Genomic DNA, 9,745 nt, shown 5'->3' on the forward strand with positions numbered 1-9,745 from the left:
TGAATTCGATTTGGGGGGGGGGGGGTGCAGAAATGATTTGGAGGAGTTGGAAACTCTATAATCACTGAAGTCAGAAATCCATTTTGTGTTTTTAACATAATATTCTATTTCTAGATACATACATATAAAATATACATGTATTACCAACTGAAGAACTGCATGATGAAGCATAACAAGTACAGAGGTGGAGATACTAAATGCCATGTGTCTCAGGAACCTATCTGACAAAGCAAAGTGTTGTAAGCCATTGCAGCCAATGCAGCCAAAGTTTTGACTACACAAAACTCTTAAAGGAGAACTATGAGGTGAGTGCTTTTCACTCACCTCATAGTTCTAGCCGACCTGTGACAATGAGACTGTCACAGGTCGGCTCAGTAGATCGGGAGGTGAGCGAACACATACCGGGTTCGCTCACCTCTCGATCCTGTCACGGCTCTCTGCCGTGACAGGGGGAGGGGCTGGATTCCCCTCTCCCCGCTCCGATCTGCCAGCGCTGACTGGCGGAACGGACGGGGGAGGGGGCGGATACAGCTGGCTCTGCCTCTAGATAGGCAGAGCCAGCTGTCACTCACGCAGCTGGGCGGATCCCGTCGTCTAAGTCGGGATCCGCTCCGGCTGCGGCGTCTCAGTATACCGCGAGCTGTAGCTCGCGGTATACTGAGCTTAGGGTAACGGGAGGACGCTAGTTTGTGTCCTCCCGTTACCCTAAGGAGAACTATGGGGAAAAACACTGAACCCATAGTTCTCCTTTAAACAGTGAAACCTTACTGAGTGTTATTGCACTGCACATCATTTTAGCACCTAACACATCTTTGCTTTGCTATTTGCTCTTGTACTGCCTCATTAAATGAACTTTGAAGAATACTATTTCATAATTGGAAGTCCTTGTCAAATTATATCACTCTACTAAAAGCAAATTTCCTAGACCTTCATTCACGTATTTGAATCATTATGATTTCAACATTCAAATTGTCTCAAGCAGTACTTCTTATAGCACAAATTAAAGCGAGTTTTAAATGATAAGCCCTCTAAGCAGTGCTAAATTGACACTTGGATAACAAATGTGACCACATTAGACTCCCTGAAAAATCAAGGGCAAAGTGCTGGATATTTACATATTTTAGCGAATAGTGATGACTTGTTGTAGCAGGAATTACTAAGACAAAACAAGTCAGATAGGCCTGTAGATACTTTGCCTGCCCCAGCCAATTATGATTTGCTTTCCCAAAGACCCTAAACCACTGTACCAGAACAATACCATGCGCCGTGTATAAAACAAATGGCTGCACTCCATGGGGGTGATTTACTGAATGCAAATAGGCTGTTAACTTTGCAAGGGAATTTTGCACTTTGCAGGGGAAGTTATGCGAATGTGGTGAAGCTCTGCTGGCTGCCATCACCCAATCATGTGCAAGCAAAAATACTGTTATTTTTAGTTTCCGTGCACATCATTGAGTATTCTTTTCAAAGAGAAACTTTACCACATTCACCAAGAGGAAACTTCCCCTGCAAAGTGCAAATTATCTTGCAAAGTGAACAGCATATTTGCCTGTAGTAAATCAACCCCACATATTACAATTTTATGTATGATATTTCTGTCTGTTTTCTCTGCATATTTGTCCAATTATTTAGTGCTGAGGAAGCTACTTATGATAAGTTAGGAAACACCTTGAACTTTAAAGAACAAATCGAACAGAATGTGCCTACTACTGTTTAGAAGCATGCTTCCCAAATACAATGTAACTTTATTGTTACCTTGTATTTGCCTTGTTTCATTCATATGAACATCAAAGGATGACCTTTGATCACCAAATTATGTCAATTAAAACAACTTTACAAGTTAAAGCGGACCTTTACACTCAAAAATCAAATTCTGCCAATGCATCCTGCTATGTATGATGATTATTAATAACATAGATTTGTCAGGTGTAAAATGCTGTGATTTTGAAATACTTACACTTGCAGAGCATTCATTTCCTGCTTTGAAAGTGCAAAATGACTTCAGTTTGCCAAAGCAATGCACACTGGTATTGCCTTGTCATAAGCAGAGCATTACTGGAAAGTCTCATGTGTAATGCCATGAGATCTCAGGCAAAGGCATTTTCCTCCCCTGAGATGATGTGCATGGTCCCATGTCCTAGTCACATGTCTAGACACATGTGCCAGAAATCCACGAGGTAAAAGGAGAGCTAGTAATCTGCCCTTAGTAAACATGGTCACTGTTAGAAGACTGGGGAAGAAAAGAGAAATAAGGTATGCAAAGAATACAAAGCCAGCAATTATCTAAAAGTATCTGTTTGTAGATTGTCATTACTAAACATTTCTAAAGGCGTGTTTGTTGCTATTTTAAAGATATGGGTAAAGGTCCGCTTTAAATTTTTTTTAAATAAAATGTGTTCCTTTTTTCCCCTATTAACTGTTAGTTGAAGGCATATTCCACTTTTTGCAAAAAATTAGCAGGTGCACCTATATTTCAAAAAGAAAAAAATGTGCATTTATTGTTTTTTTAGCACTGGAACCTGCAAAACATTACAACCATGATCAATGCTCCTCCAGCCCCTGGTCCATACTGAGGTATGGACTTTGGATTTAGAGCTGGGGGAAGTTATCCATGGACTACAAGCGCATTGACCTCACCGAATTTATAATCAGTTGAGAACTACGAGTCCACTCTGTCGTTTTTTTTCATTTACAGATCATTTGAATAATTTAGTGTGGCTGTGTGTTTCTCCTCCTGCAAATATACAGAAGCACCCCACAAATCAGGTGGGTGTGGGGTTGCGGTTTAAAGGTGGGGGCTGGCGAATGGCACCATGTTTCAGGTTGCACCCTAATTATGGGTGTAACCTGGAACATGGTATAAAGGTGAGCCTTTCACCCTAGTTAGGCCTATATAACACCCTTAGCTATTATTTTGTTTTTTATCTTCTATTTTTTTAATGCATTACATAAACGAAGAGCACATTTGGAAAAAAAAAGCATTTATTTCACTTGTAAATAACTTTGTGCCAGAAACATAATTTTAGTGTCCATTAAAAAAAGAATAAAATGTATACATTTTTTAATCTACAGTACCAGTATTTTGTTTAAATAACTAACACTAATCAAAGTTAAAAAAAAGTGTTTTTTTAATGTTTTGTTTTGTCTTGTTTGTATTGTCTATAGATTGCATAGAGAATAAAATACATTTTGAAAGACAATATTCTCAAATGAAAGCCTTGTTTGTCCAGAGAAAAAAACAATATATGTATTACTGTCTTATCTTTAGTCATAACAAAGTTATTGCAAAACAAACAGGTCCATAACAGAAATGTAAAAATGGTTCTGGTCCTTAAGGGGTATACAGGTGTGAGAGCTGAAGTGCTTACATTTGAACTGCAGTTTCGCTCAGGTATATAGAAAAATGAATTAAGCTTTGGAAATCTAATAATTTCTCTAAAAAAGTTTATGATATTTTTAATGCTGCTGTAGAGATGGTCATCTGTGGATGAACCCATATCCCAATCTGCAATATACATAAGGTGGGTAGCATTTGTATGGGACACAAATCATTTCTTGCAATTTAGCTTTGCAGCCAAGGCTTTCCCCCACCTGTCAGTGATGTCCTAGCCTTGTCCAGTCTGGTAACTTAAGCATTGCTTATCCCAGTGGTGGCGAACCTATGGCACGCGTGGCAGGGAGGGCACGCGGGGCCCTCTCTGCTGGCACGCGAGCCCAGGTTCAGGGACCACCAATGGAAATAGATCCTACCGTCCCAGATCGCGATCCGGGCCAGTCACAATCAGGTAGCGGTGGCCTCTAAACAGGCAGATTAGATGACCACTTCCTCCTCGCTAGGACCCCGGGAGGCCCCCGCGAATCGCTATTTCGCACATTTTTGCAGCGCGACATTGCGAGAAGTCGCCGGCCAATGTTATTCAATGGAGCTGTTCTAATGTACATCTCCATGTCGCCCGTCGCTTCAGCAGGACCCTTTTTCCCGCTGATGTCGCGCGATGTTTCTATTTTTGAATGCAGCCCGACGGTGAAGGTCGCTGGAACGTCGCCCCAGACAGTCGCGCTATACCGGCCCTGCTTGTAAGGTATGTAGCTTGACATGAATGGGGCCTAAGGCAGTGATGTTGAACGTTTCTTATACCCGAGCGCCCGAACTGCAATACAGTACTAAACTTATTTTCAGCGCTGGCACTTTGAAGTAAATAAATTGATTTTGCGGCGCAGTTTGGGCACTCGGGTTCAAAAAGGTTCGCCATCACTGGCTTATCCCATTGTGTCCAGTAAAGGAATGTAATAGATATGACAGTTAAAGTAACACTAAACTTAGTTCAATCTTAAAAATACATTCAAGTACCTTAACTAATAACAATAATGTACCTTATTTGTGTATCGCTACTACTTTTGTTCCCCATGGTTCCTGTGTGTGTTGAGAAGTAGCCATTGCTCCAAGCTTGCTCCGTGATCAACTACAATCCATAATATTCATGATATTTTCATTTTTTTCTGTTATCTAGTTTTTAGCCACTATACAGTGAGACCAGGGTACACTTTATCTTATCCTCTGCCTTTCCATAGTGTCTGTCACGTACCTTTGAGGAGTCTGAGGGTGGCCTCTCTCACAACTCTGGTCCCGGAGCACCTGGATTGGGTACAGGGGCACTGTAGTTGATCACAGCCTTTATAGCCCAGAGGGCACCAAACATACAAATGACACGTCGGTGCATGTTTGTGCGCACAAACGCGCACACGTACGCATGCACGCCCTACTAGAGACGCTGCACCCATTACAGCTCTATGGGCTGCAACAGGCGCATGCACATGCACAGACGGCGACACTCGAACTCTGGCTCTGGTTTTCTGACAGTGTCCCCAGAATTCTCCCCCAAAGTGTTCAGATAAATAAATTAGGCACACCCCACCCATATTTCACATTGTAAGGTTTAGAGCCTGAACAATCTATGGACAGGCCTGACATTTTGCCATGTGGGAAGTAGCAAGAGCCTTTTCCAGACTTTCATAAAGTCAGTAATTGCTTTGGCATTTAAGGGGGTTGGGCTCTGTCGATTAGAAGTGTAAAAAGGGTGGGGTAGTGGGTGCGGGGTGCACAGCCAGGCAGGTGCCTTTCATAGGCTAAGGTGGCCCCACACATTACCAATTTTAGGGGGTGCCTACAAAGCTGTGGGTCATGTTGCTCACTCATGTTGGTCTTGTTGTTGTTGGTGAATCTTCCCAGGTTCCATTTGGCAAAGGTTTGGTGAATTTGGTCAAAATTTGGCGAACCTGAACTTAGAGGAAAATACTATTGAAGTCTATGGGGGGAATCTTGTTGTTACTTTCTGGTCTTTTTTAGGGCTAATAGGCAAACTACTGTAAAAAAAAAACAAAAAAACATGGACAGCTGGGCACTGCCATGGGACACAAGGCAAATAATAAAAAAATAAAAAAAAAACGGGGAGGGAGATAATTTTCAAGCAATTTCAAGGGCAAAATACACAATACCTTTAAAAAAGATGATTGGGGATTCCTTAAAACTGTAAGTGATGTTACAGTGACAGCATAGACTTATTGCACGTATTTGGCTTTGGAATTGTTTTTCGTCTTTTAAAATCACCTAGGCCTACATACAACATCAGCACCTCAATCTTATTCATTTTCAGAAAAACAAGGCTTTTTTTCATGTAGCTTCAGCAGTAATACATGCTTTTCTATCAAACAATAATAGGCCTGCTATGACTGGCAAATAGAAATTGGCCAGCAGTTTAAAAGGAAGCCTTGCAGCAAAAAAACATTTTAAAAAGTTTGCCATGAATGGAATAGAAGCTGAACGTGACCACTCATCTTAAAACAACCACAAAATTAAATGAAAAACAAAAATAAATAAATAAATAATCTGGGTGAGCATCTTATGAGGCCCTACTCAAGTCGTGGACTGAGCCTGGAGAAGAGGGTCTTCAGCTATAGGCTTACCCGAGCACGCAGGGTGGTGGAGTGTGCCTTTGGCATACTGTCAAATAAATGGCGCTTTCTGCACTCACCAATGAATCTCAAAATAGAAAACGCCATCTTTGCGGTGAAGGCAGCTTGTGCCCTTCACAATTTTGTGCGTTGCAGAGATGGATTCCTATTTGATGATTTATTGGTGCATTGCATGGAGAGTAGCCATTGGAGCGGCAGCCGTGGTACCACGCATGGAGGCACCATTCAGGACCAATTTGCTGCATATTTCATGTCACCTGAGGGGGAGGTGTCATGGCAGATGCAAGCAATTCAATCATGATTTAAAAAAAAAAAAACCTTTATCCTTGTTTTGTGCTTAATAAAGTTTATTTGAATATAACTAATTTCTGAGCCTTGTTTTTACTAATATTGAAATGCACCACATAGCATGCACACATGTTACATGAAAACACAGCACACATGTTACATGAAAAAACTGCACGCATGTCACATGAAAACACTGCACACATGTTACATGAAAACACTGCACGCATGTTACATGAAAACACTGCACGCATGTCACATGAAAACAATGCACACATGTCACATGAAAACACTGCACGCATGTCACATGAAAACACTGCACGCATGTCACATGAAAACACTCCATGCATGCCACATGAAAACACTGCATGCATGTCACATGAAAACACTGCACGCATGTCACAGGAAAACCCTGCACACAAGTCTCTTACCTTTTGCTTCTTTCACTTGCTTAAGAAAACTCTCCCAATCAGGCCATGTATTTTTCCAAATTTCTTCCCATGCACGCTGCCTGGTTCGCTGGTTCTTATAAGCAGAATCCTTCATGTCATAAATGCATGGCTTTGCCTGCACCAGGCGTATGAACACCTCTGTGTCGATCAGGCCACATGCTGCTGATTCCTCCATCTTAGCTGCTTCTTGGTCGGCCGAAAACTGTGTCTGCAGTCCCCAGGGTGTGGTCTGTTGCCATGTGTGGTACGCGCGTTATAGGCGCTCATACACGCTTTAAAACGCCCAGGTGTGAACCGGGCCTAAAACAGAAGCTATGTACTTACACCTTATTTTCCCTAGTCTCATGTAAAAAAAAGTTGTTTTACAGGTTTTAGTCTAACTACAAGCTGATGCCTCTCGATCCAATCATCTTCTTCTTTCCAGTAGTTTTCAGGAGTTTCTTCAGCAGTGGTGCAAGTCTCTGATCCAGCGCTGACTGCTGTGTCTTCTGTGTCCCATGGTGTCTGTCCGTGTGCACGATGCCGGCTGCGTGCATTGACTTACACTGTGTCTCTCCTCTACAGCTATAGGCTTACCCGAGCACGCAGGGTGGTGGAGTGTGCCTTTGGCATACTGTCAAATAAATGGCGCTTTCTGCACTCACCAATGAATCTCAAAATAGAAAACGCCATCTTTGCGGTGAAGGCAGCTTGTGCCCTTCACAATTTTGTGCGTTGCAGAGATGGATTCCTATTTGATGATTTATTGGTGCATTGCATGGAGAGTAGCCATTGGAGCGGCAGCCGTGGTACCACGCATGGAGGCACCATTCAGGACCAATTTGCTGCATATTTCATGTCACCTGAGGGGGAGGTGTCATGGCAGATGCAAGCAATTCAATCATGATTTAAAAAAAAAAAACCTTTATCCTTGTTTTGTGCTTAATAAAGTTTATTTGAATATAACTAATTTCTGAGCCTTGTTTTTACTAATATTGAAATGCACCACATAGCATGCACACATGTTACATGAAAACACAGCACACATGTTACATGAAAAAACTGCACGCATGTCACATGAAAACACTGCACACATGTTACATGAAAACACTGCACGCATGTTACATGAAAACACTGCACGCATGTCACATGAAAACACTGCACGCATGTCACATGAAAACACTCCATGCATGCCACATGAAAACACTGCATGCATGTCACATGAAAACACTGCACGCATGTCACATGAAAACACTGCACACAAGTCTCTTACCTTTTGCTTCTTTCACTTGCTTAAGAAAACTCTCCCAATCAGGCCATGTATTTTTCCAAATTTCTTCCCATGCACGCTGCCTGGTTCGCTGGTTCTTATAAGCAGAATCCTTCATGTCATAAATGCATGGCTTTGCCTGCACCAGGCGTATGAACACCTCTGTGTCGATCAGGCCACATGCTGCTGATTCCTCCATCTTAGCTGCTTCTTGGTCGGCCGAAAACTGTGTCTGCAGTCCCCAGGGTGTGGTCTGTTGCCATGTGTGGTACGCGCGTTATAGGCGCTCATACACGCTTTAAAACGCCCAGGTGTGAACCGGGCCTAAAACAGAAGCTATGTACTTACACCTTATTTTCCCTAGTCTCATGTAAAAAAAAGTTGTTTTACAGGTTTTAGTCTAACTACAAGCTGATGCCTCTCGATCCAATCATCTTCTTCTTTCCAGTAGTTTTCAGGAGTTTCTTCAGCAGTGGTGCAAGTCTCTGATCCAGCGCTGACTGCTGTGTCTTCTGTGTCCCATGGTGTCTGTCCGTGTGCACGATGCCGGCTGCGTGCATTGACTTACACTGTGTCTCTCCTCTTCTCCCGGCCGAAGATCTCTACTGCGCATGCAGATCTTCAGACAGGAGCAAGTGGCAGAGAAACAGGAAAGTAATAACCTGTTTGGTAACTTTTTAATTTTTTTTGCATTTGTCTACTGTTTGCTAGCAGTAGAAACATGCAAAAAAGGATTAATTCTACTTTAATGTGCATATCAGGTGTCCTACAATAAATATGCACTTGCTTGTTCCAGGTCAGCGACTCCCCAAATATTGTATATATATGGGTGACAGTCAGGTACCTTGCCCTTCCAAAGCAAGCCAGAAATATAAACTGCAATATTTACGATTTGAAAATTCTTTCTTAGTTTAGCCAGAAAGGAGTAATAGGGACATCAGTCTGCACGATACCTAACTTAAATTGCATGTTTTCTACCTCTGAATTAACACTCCTGAATATGACAGCAGTATTTACAACGTGACCCCTTCTTGATGTTTACAGTAGTTGGCTCCCAAAAAAAGAAGTGTGATATTGTATGTGAAAATTGATGTCACATGGATGTCCGTGTTTTTTTGTTTGGGCATTATGGGATCTGTAATCTAGGTAATGACTTTTCAGCAAGCTTTGACCCTCTGAACCACAGATGGAGCTCCACAGCGTGTTTTGTATTATGAGGAATACAGCAGGAGTTTGGCTGAAAGATAATAACAATGCTTTCTTCTCTCTAGTGCACTAAAAATATGCCATTTCCATCAAGAAAGGCCTTACAAAACCTAGAAGGTTTTTTTGTTGTTATTTTGTGGCTGAGTTGCTCTATATTTTACAAGTTATTGAATAGATGGCCTGCACAAGGTAACAGGTTCTTTTTTGAGAAAAAAGGGAGCGTTTTACACATCAGTACACATGGTTTGAAGGTTGTAGGATATTTTACGAAAAGAAGGTTTCTAGTGATGCTGATGTATGTAAATGTCGCTTTTGCGGTATGCAGGTTCAAGATGAATTATGCGGGTTCCAGATTTGTGATACTGGCAAATTAATATGCAGATTTGCTAGGGAGAATTTGAAAAAATATAATGCACTGCATGGGCTTTGAACTATGACCAACAGGCTTACATGTGCCGCCTTGTCTTTTTTTAATTTTGTGGTTGATTTGAGGTCAGAGATTACTTTTAGCTGCTGTCCCATCCATAGCAACATTTCCCTTGTTGCAAGGCTTCCTTGAAAAAAGGGCTTTTGTTTCAGG

Source organism: Nanorana parkeri, unplaced genomic scaffold, assembly GCF_000935625.1.
Source record: "Nanorana parkeri isolate BGI_ZX_2015 unplaced genomic scaffold, ASM93562v1 scaffold694, whole genome shotgun sequence".
In the NCBI taxonomy this organism is placed as follows: domain Eukaryota; kingdom Metazoa; phylum Chordata; class Amphibia; order Anura; family Dicroglossidae; genus Nanorana; species Nanorana parkeri.